This window comes from Amblyraja radiata, chromosome 19 (assembly GCF_010909765.2).
Source record: "Amblyraja radiata isolate CabotCenter1 chromosome 19, sAmbRad1.1.pri, whole genome shotgun sequence".
NCBI classification, from domain to species: Eukaryota; Metazoa; Chordata; class Chondrichthyes; order Rajiformes; family Rajidae; genus Amblyraja; species Amblyraja radiata.
The window spans coordinates 32,790,881-32,809,608 of NC_045974.1; positions in this window are offsets into that span (position 1 = coordinate 32,790,881).

The window sequence follows — 18,728 nt, forward strand, 5'->3', positions numbered from 1 at the left end:
TACAGAAAGGACGGGTTGCACTTGAACCCGAGGGAGACCAATATCCTGGCGGGGAGATTTGCAAAGGCTACTGGGGAGACTTTAAACTAGAACGGTTGGGGGGAGGGACTCAAATAGGGAAAGCTAGCAGTCAGAGTGTGAGGCAGGAGGCAGAGAAGGGTAGCACTCGGACCCAAAATGTCGGGGAGAAAGAAGAAAAAGATAATAAACAGAGAATAAGAGGGGGTGGGTTTCTTAAATGTGTATATTTTAATGCTAGGAGCATTGTAAGAAAGGTGGATGAACTTAGAGCCTGGATTGACACCTGGAAGTATGATGTTGTGGCGATCAGTGAAACATGGTTGCAGGAGGGCTGTGATTGGAAACTAAATATTCCAGGATTTCGTTGCTTCAGGTGTGACAGAATTGGAGGGGCAAGAGGTGGAGGTGTTGCATTGCTTGTCAGGGAAGATATTACAGCAGTGCTTTGGCAGGATAGATTAGAGGGCTCGTCTAGGGAGGCTATTTGGGTGGAACTGAGAAATGGGAAAGGGGTAGCAACATTTATAGGGGTGTATTATAAACCGCCAAATGGGGAGCGAGAATTGGAAATATGTAAGGAGATCGCAGATATTAATAGTAAGCACAAGGTAGTGATTGTGGGAGATTTCAATTTTCCACACATAGACTGGGAAACACATTCTGTAAATGGGCTGGATGGTTTGGAGTTTGTAAAATGTGTGCAGGATAGTTTTTTGCAGCAATACATAGAGGTACCTACTAGAGAAGGGGCGGTGCTGGACCTCCTGTTAGGAAATGAGACAGGTCAGGTGGCAGAGGTATGTGTTGGGGAACAGTTTGGGTCCAGTGATCACAATACCATTAGTTTCAAGATAATTATGGAGAGGGTCAGAACTGGACCTAGGGTTGAGATTTTTGATTGGAGAAAGGCTAACTTTGAGGAGATGCAAAAAGATTTAAAAGGAGTGAATTGGGACATTTTGCTTTATGGGAAGGATGTAGAAGAGAAATGGAGGACATTTAAAGGGGACATTTTAAGAGTACAGAATCTTTATGTCCCTGTTCGGGTGAAAGGAAATAGTAAATATTGGAAAGAGCCATGGTTTTCAAGGGAAATTGGACACTTGGTTCGGAAAAAGAGAGAGATCTACAATAATTATAGGCAGCATGGAGTAAATGAGATGCTTGAGGAGTATTAAGAATGTAAAAAGAATCTTAAGAAAGAAATTAGAAAAGCTAAAAGAAGATATGAGGTTGCTTTGGCAAGTAAGGTGAAAGTAAATCCGAAGGGTTTCTACAGCTATATTATAGCAAAAGGATAACGAGGGATAAAATTGGTCCATTAGAGTCAGAGTGGACAGCTATCTGCAGAGCCAAAAGAGATGGGGGAGATATTGAACAATTTATTTTCTTCGGTATTCACCAAGGAGAAGGATATTGAATTATGTGAGGTAAGGGAAACAAGTAGAGTAGCTATGGAAACCATGAGATTCAAAGAAGAGGTAGTACTGACACTTTTGAAAAATATAAAAGTGGATAAGTCTCCAGGTCCGGACGGGATATTCCCTAGGACATTGTGGGAAGTTAGTGTAGAAATAGCAGGGGCTATGACAGAAATATTTCAAATGTCATTAGAAACGGGAATAGTGCCGGAGGTTTGGCGTACTGCGCATGTTGTTCCATTATTTAAAAAGGGTTCTAAGAGTAAACCTAGCAATTATAGACCTGTTAGTTTGACGTCAGTGATGGGCAAATTAATGGAAAGGATGCTTAGAGATAATATATATAAGCATCTGGATAAACAGGGTCTGATTAGGAACAGTCAACATGGATTTGTGCCTGGAAGGTCATGTTTGACTAATCTTCTTGAATTTTTTGAAGAGGTTACTCGGGAAATTGATGAGGGTAAAGCAGTGGATGTTGTATATATGGACTTCAGTAAGGCCTTTGACAAGGTTCCTCATGGAAGGTTGGTTAAGAAGGTTCAATTGTTGGGTATTAATGGCGGAGTAGCAAGATGGATTCAACAGTGGCTGAATGGGAGATGCCAGAGAGTAATGGTGGACAGCTGTTTGTCAGGTTGGAGGCCAGTGACTAGTGGGGTGCCACAGGGATCTGTGTTGGGTCCACTGTTGGTTGTCATGTACATCAATGATCTGGATGATGGTGTGGTAAATTGGATTAGTAAGTATGCAGATGATACTAACATAGGTGGTGTTGTGGATAATGAAGTAGATTTTCAAAGTCTACAGAGAGATTGAGGCCATTTGGAAAAGTGGGCTGAAAGATGGCAGATGGAGTTTAATGCTGATAAGTGTGAGGTGTTACATCTTGGCAGGACAAATCAAAATAGGACGTAAATGGTAAATGGTAGTGAATTGAGGAATGCAGTTGAACAGAGGGATCTAGGAATAACTGTGCACAGTTCCCTGAATGTGGAATCTCACAGGGTGGTAAAGAAAGCTGTTGGTGTGCTGGCCGTTATAAATCAGAGCATTGAGTATAGAAGTTGGGATGTAATGTTAAAATTGTACAAGGCATTGGTGAGGCCAATTCTGGAGTATGGTGTACAATTTTGGTCACCTAATTATAGGAAGGATGTCAACAAAATAGAGAGAGTACAGAGGAGATTTACTAGAATGTTGCCTGGGTTTCAGCAACTAAGTTACAGAGAAAGGTTGAACAAGTTAGGTCTTTATTCTTTGGAGTGCAGAAGGTTAAGGGGGGACTTGATAGAGGTCTTTAAAATGATGAGAGGGATAGACAGAGTTGACGTGGATAAGCTTTTTCCACTGAGAGTAGGGAAGATTCAAACAAGAGGACATGACTTGAGAATTAAGGGACAGAAGTTTAGGGGTAACATGAGGGGGAACTTCTTTACTCAGAAAGTGGTAGCTGTGTGGAATGAGCTTCCAGTGGAGGTGGTGGAGGCAGGTTCGATTTTATCATTTAAAAATAAATTGGATAGTTATATGGACGGGAAAGGAATGGAGGGTTATGGTCTGAGTGCAGGTAGATGGGACTAGGGGAGAATAAGTGCTTGGCATGGACTAGAAGGGCCGAGATGGCCTGTTTCCGTGCTGTAATTGTTATATGGTTATATGGTTATTATATGGTGCATTGTTATTACATATTACATTGTTGGTTGGAAAATTTGCAGTGGGGACTTGATCATATTATCCACTTTTTTGACACCAGCAAAGGTAGACATTTAGCCCATTGAGTCGATGTCAATTCGTGGGGCGAAGTTTCTCCCTGTGGCCACAAGCATCATCCATGGTTTTTCTGGTATCTTCCAACAACCCAAAGATGAGCTGGATGGTGGGTTAATTGACCACCGTAAATGACCTCTTGGGTAGGTAGGAGAATCATAATAGTGTTGCTGAACATGATATTGATGGTCATTTACCAACATGCAATGGCAATGAAAAAGAAGAGCATTTGGAATACAGTGACAGGATCGGACATTCTCCATAGATTTATGAAACGCAATTATACTCGACAAATATTCTGAGGATGTAATGAGCATTGTGGATGGGGAAGTTGGAGCATTGGTGGATGAATTTGGATGATTATGTTGAATAATGTTGAGTGGCCTGTTCCTGTTTTCTTTTTTCCCGATGTATCTATGACACCATTTCAATGGAACTGTAAACAGATGACAAACTTCAAATGACTTTTGCATTTGCTAATGCTCGGCATGGAGGAAAGAAGGTATGGACAGCAGTTGAAACAAAAGCAAAACCATTATTCCAAGCCTAGGAACTGATTGGAAATATGGAAAATAAAGCAATTCAAGCAACAAGATAAGGTAAGAATACTAAGTCCAATGAAGGAGGACAACATGCAGAAGTGAATCATTGGTGAAACAGCACTAGTATCTCAAATTGAATATTTTGTGCAAATTAATCAAGTGATTACAGTAAAAATAACACAAGATATAGTGGAGAAATACATATTGACGAAATTATCACAGAAATGGATAGAAAATGAAATACTGAAGTGGAGACTCATGAATAGAAAAAGAAAATCAAAGAATGACAGATGCTGTGAACAAAACATGAAATGCTGAAAACACAGCTGTCCAGCAGCACCAGTGCATGGAGAAACAGCTAACATTTATGGTTCAGAACTCTTCAGCAGAACTAGAATGGAATGAAATGCAAGTTAGTTGACAGTCATAAAAACGCTGAGGGAGATACGCAGGGTAGCACAGTGGTGCAACGGTTGTGCTGCTACCTCACAGCACCAGAGACCCATGTTCGATCCTGACTATGGGTGTGGTCTGAGCGGAGTTTGTAACTTCTCCTTGAGACCGCATGAATTTTCTATGGCAGCTTAAAAAAGTGCAAGAGCTGCAATGTGGTAGATTGGGAGATCGCGAATACATCCTTAGCTTGAGAGGTCCGTTCAAGAGGCTGATAACAGCAGGGAAGATGCTTTTCATGAATCTGTTTGTTCATGGTTTCAAGCTTTTGCATTTTCTGCCTGACAGGAGAGGGGAGAATATGTATATATCCACCCTTAACAGAATAATCTGCTGCTATATCAATATTTACCTTTATGGACTGGGCATTGATTTGTAACTATGTCTTTAAACATATTTCTATTCAATATTTCCACCAGTACCATGGATGATATTCAAGGTTAATTCAATTCTATCTGACTGCTCTTTCATGTCTCTTGTTGTATTTTGCTGTTTGAAAAATGTCCTCTCCACAAATTGATTGCAATGGCAACACTGCTCTGATTAGCTGTTATGATATGTGTGGGAAGAAACTGCAGATGCTGGTTTACACCAAAGATAGGCACAAAATGCTGGAGTAACTCAGCGGGACAGGCAGCATCTCTGGAAAGAAGGAACGGGTGATGTTTCGGGAATGGGAGACCCTTCTCAGACTGAAAGACTGAAACCATTCTTCAGACTCTCAGTCTGAAGAAGGGTGTTGACCCGAAACGTCACCCATGACTTCTTTCCAGAGATGTTGCCTGCCCGCAGAGTTACTCCAGGTGTTATGGCATTATATGTCATTGGCATCATTGGATGTCCGTTTATTAAGTCAATGCATTACTAATCAGCATTTTACAACATGTGCTAATTACATTTTCACCATCTAGAACTGCACCAAATTTTATTACATCACAATTACAAAGGCATCTTTAAATCATATCTTCATACAACCTTCACATATTTAGATACAAATATATGAAACAAATCATAAACAAATCACATTTTTAATTTCCCTTTCAGCAGACTAGTTTGCTCTGATGTGTGAGGAATGCAGCTAACATCCCTGTGGACAACTTGATGGTGAGTTTATTTGGGATCTTTGCTAAATGTACCAACGTTTAGTGCCCTGAGGCACTAAACACACTAACAATCACAATCCCTCATGAATCGCCCCAATTACTAAATCGACATTTCTCCTTACAATGAACCGAATTGCAGTATTTTTGATCCTTTTTATCCATGGCCTCATATGCACTCAGTTTGTTAAGATTGTCCAAAGTCATTACAGCTATCAGATCTAAGAAATACTTTGTACCCGCTTGTCTGGCTTGATTTGTGTTATTGCCCCAGAAGCTACAGGAGAATACAGTGTGTGGATTTAAATATGGTTCACATTGTTGTGGACAGGAGAAGACAAATCCAATTAAAGCTTGAATTGATTTCACTTGCAGAATATACTGACCAGTGCAGTTTCTCCAAAATCCTATATTCGAACCTTCTTGAATGTTTTGACTGATTGAGGAAGCGGATGTTTGGCAGCTGTGGTGTGGCGTGCATACCATCACTTCCTACGAAGTGAAATCAGCAGCACCTCAAGCAACAGCGAGGCATTGCTCCCAACAAGCTCAATGTGTTCTACACATACTTTAATAGAAAGAACACTAATGTGCCTTTTCGGGCCGCCTTAGCCCCCAGTGGTATTACAATCTCAGTCGCACAGGCCGACATCAGACGATCCGTCAGGAGGGAGAATCCTTGACCTGGTTGTGTTCTTAAAATCTGTGCAGACCAACTGGCTGGAGTTTTTTACGGACATCATCAACCACTCATTACTGAGGTCTGAGATTCCCATCTGCTTTATAGGGGAATCAGTAATGCTGGTGCCCAAGTAGAATAAGGTGACATGCCTCGATGACTACTGAACAGTAGCACTAACGTCCGTGGTGATGAAGTGCTTTAAGAGATTGGTGATGACGCATATCAACTCCTACCTCAAAAATAACCTGGACCTGCTATAATTTGCCTCCAGCCATAACAGGTCAACAGAGAATGTGATCTCACTGGCTCCTCACTCTGCAATGGACCACTTGGACAATAAAAACACATATGTCAGGCTGTTGTTTATCTACTTCAGCTCAGCGTTTAATACCATCACTCCCTCCAAGTTGGTTTCCAAACTCACGGAACTGGGTTTCTGCAACAGCATCCCTCTGCAACTAGATCCTTGACTTTCTCATCAACAGATCACAACATGTACAAATTGGCAGCAACAGTTCCTCCTTGATAACCATCAGCATGGAAGCACCTCAAGGCAACGTGCACAGCCCCCTGCTCTACTCTATACACTCGACTGTAAAGGGACACAGTTCGAACTCCATCTTCAAGTTTGCTGATGATCCCAACGTTCTTAGACGAATTACAGATGACGATGAATCAGAATGTCCAAACTTTGTCTGTCAATAAAGTAGTAAATTAATACTATCTATTAATACAAAACTGTTAGTTTAGGATTGTTATTGATTCTCTAGTTTGTATAGTATTTGCTAAATTGGTCACTTAACATGCTCAGAAGTGTTTGTAAAAGTACTGGATCACAGAGCTAAAGCTGCCATAATTCAGTTCGTGCTTTTTCTTGTACACAAATAAATGGGACTGGAAAAATAAATGCCTCTTACACATTGGATAGATGTTAGTGTTTCTAATCTGAAGACCACCAGGGAGTTCTATTTTTTTAAATTCTTAAAGATAAACACTCTGCACATGGCTGCCTTTCAAAGCAAGGGGGGGAAGTCAGTTTAAGCCAGGAAATCAGTTTTGCTTTACAGAATGCTAAAAAAAATTGCCCCTGGGCTGCATATCGGTAGTTATAAAGGAAATACTATTTCAGTCAGCTCACAATAAACAGCTCTTGATTCATGGCGTGTACTCACAAGAGTTAGATTTAACTCTTAGCGCTGAAGGAATTAAGGGATATGGGGAAAAACCTGGATTGGGGCACTAATTTTAGATGATTAGCCATGATCATATTGAATGGCCTACTTCTGCACTTATTTTTCTATGTTCTATGTTTCTAGAATATTTGAAGCGATAAAAGATATGAATTATATATTTTAGATATCTTCATTTATTTCAAATTGCATCATGAGAGAGGAACTTGTTACACATGCTGCAATGAGGTTAAGTGTGATGCGTGTAGACTAGGGGGGTTTTGGCAGGCTGTGAGCTTCATTCACTGAATATGTTGGCAGGAGGCCTGATCAATTTTTGTGACACCTCATCATTTAATTTTGACCAGCGAGCCAGCAGTTTCTCTTCCAAGCAGCCTGTTGAGAGGGATGTTGGGAAGTCTGGCAGGCAAGCAAGCACTTAAAAGTGGCATATGGTTTTTCAAGTGGACGCAAGCTGTTCAAAGCCTGTGAGGCAGCAGGCATGATGATGTTGCCCAGGGCCTCTTCCAATACAGCCATGGAGATACACATGGAACAGCACAGGGGAAGTTCACCTAATCTTCAATGAGTTGAATGTGTTAAAGTAGCGCAGTGGCGCAACTAGTAGAGCCTCTGCCTCACTGTGCCAGAGACCATATTGAGTCCTCACTTTGGCTGTTGTCTGTGTGGAGTTTGCGTGCTTCCCTGTGACTGAGTGGGTTTCCACTTTGTGCTCTGGTTTCTGCACACATCCCAAAGACACGTTGGTTGGTAGGTTAAATGGCCACTGCTAATTACCCCTGGTTTGTCGGCTATGGGTGCAACCTGGAGGGGAGGTAGGGAGAGTTGATGACATCTTGGTGACAGCTTAGAGCAAATAGGTGGTTCAAGGTTGGTATGGACAAATAAGCTTGTTTCTCTCTATATCCATCTATAGCTCCGTGAATATAACTATGTTTTCCCAATAATTTTTCGGCAGCTGTGAAGGACAGATGAGGCAGTTTGCCCACTGACAACACAAGTCTGCCCTCAGGAAAAGTAATGCAGCTTACTGAGACTACTTTCATGTAGCAAACCTCTCCGCCAATTCAATTATTGTTTGATGGTAACAAAGTTTTGCTTAATTATGACATTGATCAAGCCATGCATCCGACAGGTCATGGGCTAAAGCAGTGAGTCACGGATTCATACAGCATAGAAGCAGGCCCTTCAGCCCAATTTGCCCATTCCAATCAAGATGTCCCATCTATGTTTGTCTCGCCAACCTGTGTTTGGCCCATATCCTTCTAAACCTTTCCTTTCCATATACCAGTCCAAATGTCTTTGATATGTTGTTTGGTACCTGCCTCAACTATCTCCTCTGGCAGGTCGCTCCGTATACCCACCATCCTCTGTGTGAAAAAGTTGCTCCTCGGGTTCCTATTAAATCTTTCCCCTTTCATCTTAAACCTATGTCCTCTGGTTCTAGATTCCTCTACTCTGGGTTAAAGGCTCTGTGCATTCACCCTATACACGGTTGGGTAACCTAAAGGGAAAGGATTTTGAAATTGATTTTGGAATCTGAAAGTCATCACCTTTTATTGTGGAATCATAAAATGTTTGCAACATAGGAGATTACAATTCAGCCCATAATATTCAAACTACTAAATCAATTTCCTCAGCCTCATTCCATCTTGAAGTTTTGTAGCCCTGCAGGTTATATGCACATAGTACATGTTTGTGTAAATATATGAAGAGTATCTGCCTTCTCCACTCGTTCAACAACTGAAGAGAGACCTCTGACTGGCTCTCTTCACTGTAATTTAGGATGAGAGGGTATCTTATAGAAATGTATAGAATTCTAGTCCTTTTTTGTTAGTTTTATCGCTTCTCATAAAACAGGTACAACTGGATTTAGCTGAATACTAAATTAATTCAATTTTAAGTAGCAGTTGCCAGATTATTTTACCTAACTCTTAACCGTTTGTACGTTCTCCCCGTGACTGCGTGGATTTTCACCGAGATCTTTGGTTTCCTCCCACACTCATAAGACGTACAGGCTTGTAGGTTAATTGGCTTTGTATAAATGTAAATGGTCCCTCATGTGTGTAGGATAGTGTTAATGTGTTGGGATCGCTGGTTGGTGCGGATTTGGTGGGCCGAAAGGCCTGTTTCCGCGCTGTATCTCTAAACTTATATTGATAGCACTATTCCTGAACAGAATGGACAGAACAGCCAATCCCCCTGTTTATCAAGACTGATCTGATCTTACCAGCAGAGTTGTATTTTTCTCAGCATAAATATTTGGAACTAGTCTCCACTCACTACATTTATCTGGAGAAACTATCCTACTTGCGTTGGGAAAAGTAACTGTGGGTTCCTATCAAAAATCCTGTTCCTCCCAGTGTTTGAACTGACTTTATAAGTAAGTAACTGAGTAAATTGAATTTGTTTTCTGTACGATCATCTGTTTGCTGTGAGCCCAGTAGTGGCTCTTTAACTCATCCGTTGACAAAGACATATTGTCAAAGACATTCAGAGCCTTTTTTGTTATTGCTTTTTGTTGAGTGCTATCCTGTAAACAGAAAAATTATACATGATTACAATCGAGCCGTCCACAGTGTACAGATACAGAATAAAGGGAATAAAGTATAGTGCAAGATAAAGTCCAGGGAAGAAACTGTACCTGAATCTGGAGGTGTGCGTTTTGACAATTCTGTACCTTTTGCCTGATTCAGGAGGGGAGAAGAGGGAGTGACTTGGGTGAGACTCTTTCGAGATTATACTGGTGGCCTAGCTGAGGCTGCATTAACTATAGATGGAGTGAATGGAGGAGAGGTTGGTTTGTGAGATGTTTGGGCTGCGTCCACAATTCTCCGCAGTTTCTTGCAGCCATTTGATATACAGTATTAATACATTTTCAAGTTTATTACAGATCAGTAAGATTGCAACGTTATAAATGTATCTCTAACTTCACCACCAATTTCCATCCTGCACTCAAATTCACTTGGACCATCTCCGACACCTCCCCCCCCCCTTTTCTTGAGCTTACCGTCTCCATCAGAGGAGATAGACTGACTCCCACAACTACCTAGACTGCACTTCTTCCCAACTTGCAAAGTCTCTATCCCAGGCCCGTACGAAGCTTTTCAAAAAGGGGGGTGGCATGATAGGATTACAAAAAATTAATGTGAAATAATGTGCGCGCTGCGCACATCACGAGCACGAAGCGTGAAGTCCCTCGATGCCAGGGCCCGCTTAAGGGCCCTGGAAGCTCTGGGGTTTTAGATGCTCTCTGATGCATTCTGAGCCTTATTTTGGAGCATTTTTGCACCAAATTTATGACCAATATTTCAGAAATTAACAGGAACCTGAAAGGTAGCTTTTTCCACACAAAGGGTGCTGGGAGTATGTAACGAGCTGCCAGAGGAGGTAGTTAAGGCTGGGACTATCCGAATGTTTAAGAGACATTTGGACACGTACATTGATAGGACATGTTTAGATGGATATGGGCCAAACGCGTGTGAGCGGGACTAGTTTAGATGGGACATGTCGGTCGGTGTGGGCAAGTTGGGCTGAAGGGCCTGTTTCCACACTGCATCATTCTATGACTAAAAAATGAAGAAGAAAAATGCATGTAGATAAGTAGAGCAGATTTGAAAGAGGAGTGAAATGTAAAGGCAGAGAGAAGTTTATGGGTGGAAAGGAACATAGGAAAATAGGGGGGAGAGTGGGCTTGGGCAGATGGGTGAAGGGAAAATAGACACAAAGTGCTGGAGTAACTCAGTGGGTCAGGCAGCATCTGCGGAGAATATGAATAGGCGACGTTTCACAGAGTGCTGGAGTCTCAGCAAGTCAGGCAGCATCTGTGGAGAACATGGATAGGTGACATGTCACAGAATGCTGGAGTAACTCAGTGAGTCAGGCAGCATCTGCGGAGAACATGGATAGGTGACATGTCACAGGCTGCTGGAGTAACTCAGTGGGTCAGGCAGCATCTCTGGAGAAAAAGTATAGATTATATTTCGGGTCAAGACCGTTCTTCAGTATTATTCATGATGTGACATGCATAGACATTCTTGAATGTTACCCAAACCATCGTGAGCTACTTTGTTACGGTGCTTGCCCTCTCCTATAACATCTCTGCTGCCTTGGGTGATGCAGGACAGGACACAAGCTTTGGGACACGGTGTGAAGCTGTTGCCGTCTGTCCCAGCCTGGTAAAAACCTGGATGGAGTGGATTTGGAGAGGATGTTCCCACTAGTGGGAAAGTCTAGGATCAAAGTGGCCACAGCCTCAGAATTAAAAGACATTCCTTTAGGAAGGAGATGAGCAGGAATTTCGTGTCAGAGGGTGGTGAACTGTGGAATTCATTGCCACAGACAGCTGTGGAGGTCAAGTCAATGGACATTTTTCTACGCTCCCCCTCCCCCCTCTCATATCCCCCCCCCCTCTTTCTTGCGGGGGGGGGGGGGGTGAAGATGAAGTGCTCCATGAAATAGAGTCCCAGTCTACTCAACCTCTCCCTATAGCTCTTTGCAGACTGAGGTCAGGCTGTGAGTAGGTGTGAAGTGTTGGGTGGGGTGGGAAAGGATCCACTCTTTTCATACTGGAGTCTTGCCTTAAGTAGGTGTGAAGTGGTGAATGGGAAGGAGAGGGTGCAGGGTCCATTCTTTGCAGACCGGGGTCTGGCTGCGTTTGTTGGGGAAGGGGTACCAGGGTTACGTTTCTGATTTTCAAACCTGCAGTAAAGCTCATTCAGGTCGTTCGTCAGCTGACGATTGTCCAAAGAGCGGGGGGCTTTCCTCTTATAGCTGATAATTTCTTGCATGCCCTTCCAAACTGAAGAAGAGTCATTAGCTGAGAACTTGCTCCTCAACTTCTCAGAGTACCTTTCCTTGGCAGCTCTGATACCTCTTCTCAGCTCTTTATTGATTAGGCTATCTTTTAACTCTTTAACGATTAGGCTATCGGCTTGACGCATATCTGCCCCCCCCCCCCCGATCTCAAAATGGAAATGTTACATCTGTATATAATGATCCCATTAAAATGTGTATTTATGTCACAAACGATGGAATTCATATTTTTCAGTATTGTTATCAAGGAAAAGAAAGCAATTCCAATTGTTTGATATTATTTGATATTGTTTAATATTATTCATATGGAGGAGAAAATATAATAGCTCTAAAACCTACCTTAATTTTGCAATCGCACTAAAGATAGTCCCCCTTTCCCTCTCCCCTCCCCATCTCTCTCTCTTCCCCCCCCCTCCCCCATCTCTCTCTCCCCACCCTTCCCCTCTCTCTCTCTCCCTCTCACATCCCCCCTCTTTCTTGCGGGGGGGGGGCCCAGCGGGCAGGGGGGATGACGGTGGCATGGGCCCAGCAGGGGTGGCGGGGGTCCAGCAGGGGTCAGTGGGGGTGGCGTGGGCCCAGCAGGGGTGGCTTGGACCCAGCGGAGGTCAGTGAGGGTGGCGAGAACCTAGCGAGGGTCAGCGGGGGTGGTGTGGGCCCAGCGGGGCTGGCGTGGGCCCAGCGATGGCGAGCGGGGGTGGCATGGGCCCAGCGGGGGAGGCATGGACCCAGCGGGAGTCAGCGGGGGAGGCGTGGACCCAGCTGGGGGTGGCGTGCGCCCAGCTGGGGTCAGCGAGGGTGGCATGGACCCAGCGGGGGTGGCATGACCCCAGCAGGGGTGGCGTGGGCCCAGCGGGGGTGGCGTGGGCCCAGCGGGGTTGGCGTGGGCCCAGCGGGGATGGCGGGGGTGGCGTGGGCCCAGCGGGGGTGGCGAGGCCCCAGCGGGGTGGCATGAGCCCAGCAGGGGTGGCGTGGGTGGCGTGGGCCCAGTGCGGGTGGCATGAGCCCAGCGGGGGTGGCGTGGGCCCAGTGGGGGTGGCATAAGCCCAGCAGGGGGTGGAATGAGCCCAGCTGGGGGTGGAATAAGCCCAGCGGGGGTGGCGTGGGGGGAAGATGGCTTGGGGCCCCGGCAGTGGGGGGAGGCGAGGGGAGCGGGCTCTGCCGCAGTGGCGTCTGGTGTTGGGGTTACAGCCGTTGGGTTCAGATTCAGCCACTCTTGCCTGGCGACGGGAGAACAGAGAACTGGCCGTGGGAACGTTGATATTTTTTTTTCCTTTTTTTTTTTCCGATTTGTTGTGATTTTTTTCTTAGGGGAAAAAAAGGGGGGGTGCGGTCGCACCCAACGCACCCCCCTTCGGACGTCCATGCTATCCCCTACTCCCAATTCCTCCGTCTACGCCGCATCTGCGCCCAAGATGAGGTGTTTCATACCAGGACATCCGAGATGTCCTCATTCTTTAGGGAACAGGGATGTCCTTCTTCCATCAAAGATAAGTACCTCACACTGGTCTCCACATTACCCCGCAGCTCCCCTCTGTCGAGTCACAACAGAGATAGATACACCTAGTCCTTACCTTTCACCCCATCAGCCGTCGCATACAACACATAATCCTCCGATATTTTCGCCACCTCCAACGGGATCCCATCTCCACCACTTTCTGCCATCCTCAGAGGCCATTCCCTTGACAACTCCCTGGTTAACTCAACCCTCCCACCCAAACCACCTCCTCCTGAGGTATATTCCCCGGCAACTGCAGGAGATACGAAACCTCCTCCCACAACAGTCCTTTCAGGTTAAGCAGAGGTTCACTTACTTCTCCTCCAACCACATATACTATCTGTTGTTCGAGGTGTGGACTCTTATACATGGGCGAGACCAAACGTAGACTGGGTGATCGTTTCGCTGAACACCTTCACTCAGTCTACCTGGGCCTACCTGATCTCCCGGTTGCCAAACACTTTAACTCCCCCTCCCATTCCCAAGCTGACCTTTCTTTCCTGGGCCTTCTTCATTATCAGAGTGAGGCCAAACAAAATTTGGAGGAACAGTACCTCATATTTTGCTTGGGCAGCTTACAACCCAGCAGTATGATTTTGATTTCTCTAACATCAAGTAACCCTTGCATCCTCTCTCTCTCCATCCCTCTCCCACCCAAACCATTACAAGTTTCAAAGTGTCTCATTGTCTGCAACTTGTTTTCTCCTAGCCCACAGCGAACACTGGCCTGTTTCCTTTATCATCATTACTTATTTCCATATCTTTCATTCATTTGTTCTGTATCTCTTTATATCACCATCTATATCTCTCGTTTCCCTTTCCCCTGACTCTCAGTCTGAAGAAGGGTCTTGATCTAAAACGTCACCTATTCCTTTTCTCCAGAGCCGCTGACCAGGTTTTCTCCAGACCAGCATTTTGTGTCTATTTCCAGTTTAAACTAGCATCTGCAGCTCCTTTCTACACATTTCATATATTCAAAAATACATTTGAATACATGAGATACAGAATTCAGTAAACATAGAAACATAGAAAATAGGTGCAGGAGTAGGCCATTCGGCCCTTCGAGCCTGCACCGCCATTCAATATGATCATGGCTGATCATCCAACTCAGTATCCCGTACCTGCCTTCTCTCCATACCCCCTGATCCCTTTAGCCACAAGGGCCACATCTAACTCCATCTTAAATATAGCCAATGAACTGGCCTCAACTACCTTCTGTGGCAGAGAGTTCCAGAGATTCACCACTCTGTGAGCAAAAAGTTTTTCTCATCTCGGTCCTAAAGGATTTACCCTCTATCCTTAAGCTGTGACCCCTTGTCCTGGACTTCCCCAACATCGGGAACAATCTTCCTGCATCTAGCCTGTCCAACCCCTTAAGAATTTTATAAGTTTCTATAAGATCCCCCCTCAATCTCCTAAATTCTAGCGAGTACAAGCCGAGTCTATCCAGTCTTTCTTCATATGAAAGTCCTGACATCCCAGGAATCAGTCTGGTGAACCTTCTCTGCACTCCCTCTATGGCAATAATGTCCTTCCTCAGATTTGGAGACCAAAACTGTACGCAATACTCCAGGTGTGGTCTCACCAAGACCCTGTACAACTGCAGTAGAACCTCCCTGCTCCTATACTCAAATCCTTTTGCTATGAATGCTAACATACCATTCGCTTTCTTCACTGCCTGCTGCACCTGCATGCCTACTTTCAATGACTGGTGTACCATGACACCTAGGTCTCGTTGCATCTCCCCTTTTCCTAATCGGCCACCATTTAGATAGTAGTCTGCTTTCCTGTTTTTGCCACCAAAGTGGATAACTTCACATTTATCCACATTATACTGCATCTGCCATGCATTTGCCCACTCACCCAGCCTATCCAAGTCACCTTGCTGCCCCCCAGCTTAGTGTCATCCGCAAACCTGGAGATGTTACATTCAATTCCCTCGTTCAAATCATTAATATATATTGTAATTAGCTGGGGTTCCAGCACTGAGCCTTGCGGTACCCCACTAGTCACTGCCTGCCATTCTGAAAAGGACCCGTTTACTCCTACTCTTTGCTTCCTGTTTGCCAGCCAGTTCTCTACCACATCAATACTGAACCCCCAATACTGTGTGCTTTAAGTTTGTATACTAATCTCTTATGATTCAAAAATCTACAAAGCAAACATGGATCAAGTGAATTCTGACAATAGGATACAGACTTCAATTATTTAAGTGTTTTTCATGGAATCAAAATTTCACAAACCAATGAAATAGGTTTGAAACTTATCATGTGTATTATAACCATTTTGTGCGTAGGAACCATTCATGCTTTGTTTCAATTATCTCATTTAAGGAAAAATAGATTTTCTGTTGCAACAGACAATAAAGTTTTCTGAATCTGAATCTGAATCTGAAAATATTGGCTACAACAGTGGAAAATACTCCTGGGATTCACTACATTTATCTGAGAGACTGCTGCTTTGCTTTGATATTTCATCAAAAAGACCATATGCCAAAAGTACTTAATTGTCATCCCCATGGAACCATTAACAACAAATTGTGATTTTAAATCTGTACTGGATATTCAATCTTAATTAAGTCCAAACAGTGAAGCAGGAATCCACAGCTTATTAAAGTAATCTTCCACCACCCTAAACATGGTCCCACCACCAGTCTTCCCATTTCTACCCTTTTCCTCTTTCTGTAGCGACCACTTTCTCTGCAACTCCTTGGTTCACTCACACCTTCTCACATCGAGGAGCTGGCGCCCTCTTGCAGGGGATCGACTTTTGGAGCTCTAACCACGGGAGCCTGCAGACTTAACATCGTGGGAGCTCGATCCCTTGGTTAGGGACCGACTTCGAGAGCTCCAGGCCGCATGAGCTTCGACCGCTCCGATCATGGGAACTTCGATCGCCAGGTGCGGGAGCTTCGATTGCCCCGAATGTGGATGGTTCAACTGCCCCGTCCGCGGGAGAATAAGGAGGAAAGAAGATGACTTCATTGCCTTTCATCACAGTGAGGAATTGTGTGTCTTGTTGCTTTTTTTCTGGTATGACTGTATGGTAAATCAAATTTCACTGTACCTTAAATGGTACACGTGACAATAAAGGACCATTGAACACACTTCTCCCACCATTTTGCAATTAGTGATCCTGCTCCTTCCTCTTCCTCCATATACTCATCTTCCATCCCTGAATCCCAAATTTCCATTTTATCTCCCATGTCCCCTTCCACCCATATCCATCCCTCCGGCTTTACATGTCTTTTCTCCTCTTCTTTAATTATCTGATATCTTTTTGTCTCAAAGTATACAACCTCACATCTTTCCACATCATATTCCATTTGCCATGTCGTTGCCCTTTGAATTCACCTGTCTATATCTTTCTGTAGCCTGTCTGCATCTTTCCAATAACCTACATTGCTGGGTAAATATATATAATTAACAAACTTAGATGTGTTCTACTTGTTCTCATCCAGGCTATTGATATAGATCATGAACTGCTGAGATCTCAATGGCACCCTGCAACAGATCCTCACAACCGAAACATGATTTCATTCATTCATGCCACTATATTACATCCAGTAAGAGTGGTTTGATTATCATTAACCTGTTCAGTAACACCTCCAAGTCTACTCAGGTCATGGCCAATAGTGAAACAAAAACTTGGCAGTGATAAAACTATACAATATAATAATATTTTGAGTAGCACCTCTTCAAAGGCCTTCAAGTATATCCACTGACTATTCTGGTTGTTAGATCCCTTATAAAATTCTAACAGATTAGTCAAACGCGATTCTATGTCCATTTCTGTTATCATTTTCAAGGGTCTGTGATACCATTTCCTACATTATAGTGTACAGCTAATATCAGGCTAGCTGATTAGTACTCCCCTCCTTTCTCTCTTTCTCCTTTTATGCACATGTTCCTAAGCACTGCTTTCCTGCTGAATTCATTTTTGAAAAGAAACATAACTATAACAAGGTAGACAAAAATGCTGGAGAAACTCAGCGGGTGAAGCAGCATCTATGGAGCGAAGGAAATAGGCAACGGTTTTGGGCTGAAGCCCTTCCTCACCCACTGAGTTTCTACAGCATTATTGTCTACCTTCGATTTTCCATCATCTGCAGTTCCTTCTTAAACAATAACTAGAACAATATGGGCAGTTAAACATTTGTTTATAGCAGGTATTGAATGATTATCTAGACTGTCAGATGTGTAAGAATGTATACTGGGGCATGGCTGTACATCTAGTGATCGATTAATGTCCTTTGAGGAATGAATCTTCATTGAATCTTATCGATAGACCATGGTTGTTGGTCCAAGGAATTCATGAGAAAACTGGGTTTAGTGACTGTTCAACCAAGACTAAACTTTATCCATATTTAAGGAAGACGCAAAGATAGACACAAAATGCTGGAGTAACTTGGTTTCAAATCTTACCCATCCATATCTCTGTGCCTCCCTCTCCCCTTACTCTCAGTCTGAAGAATAGTCTCAACCCGAAACGTCACCCAATCCTTCTATCCAGAAATGCTGCCTGTTCCGCTGAGTTACTCCAGCATTTTGTGTCTATCTTCGGTGTAAACCAGCATCTGCAGTTCCTTCCTACATTTATGGACCTGTCCCACTTTGGCGATTTTTCAGTGGACTGCCGATGACTGTCAGAGTGGAACACACACACAAACACATCGCAAAGGCAGAAGCCAGGGCAAGCGGGGGGAGCGCTGTCTGAAATTCACATGATGCATAGAAACGTAGAAAATAGGTGCAGGAGTAGGCCATTCGGTCTTTCGAGCCATTCAATGGCTGATTATCCAACTCAGTATCCCATTCCTGCCTTCTCTCCATACCCCCCTGATCCCTTTAGCCACAAGGGCCACATCTAACTCCTGCTTAAATTATAGCTAATGAACTGGTCTCAACTACCTTCTGTGGCAGAGAATTCCACAGATTCACAGATGTGTAAAAAATGATTTTCTCATCTCGGTCCTAAAAGACTTCCCTCTTATCCTTAAACTGTGACCCCTAGTTCTGGACTTCCCCAACATCGGGAATAATCTTTCGGCATTTAGCCTGTCCAACCCCTTAAGAATTTTGTAAGTTTCTATAAGATTCCCCCTCAAACTTCTAAATTCTAGCGTGTACAAGCCGAGTCTATCCAGTCTTTCTTCATATGAAAGTCCTGACATCCCAGGAATCAGTCTGGTGAACCTTCTCTGTACTCCCTCTATGGCAAGAATGTCTTTCCTCAGATT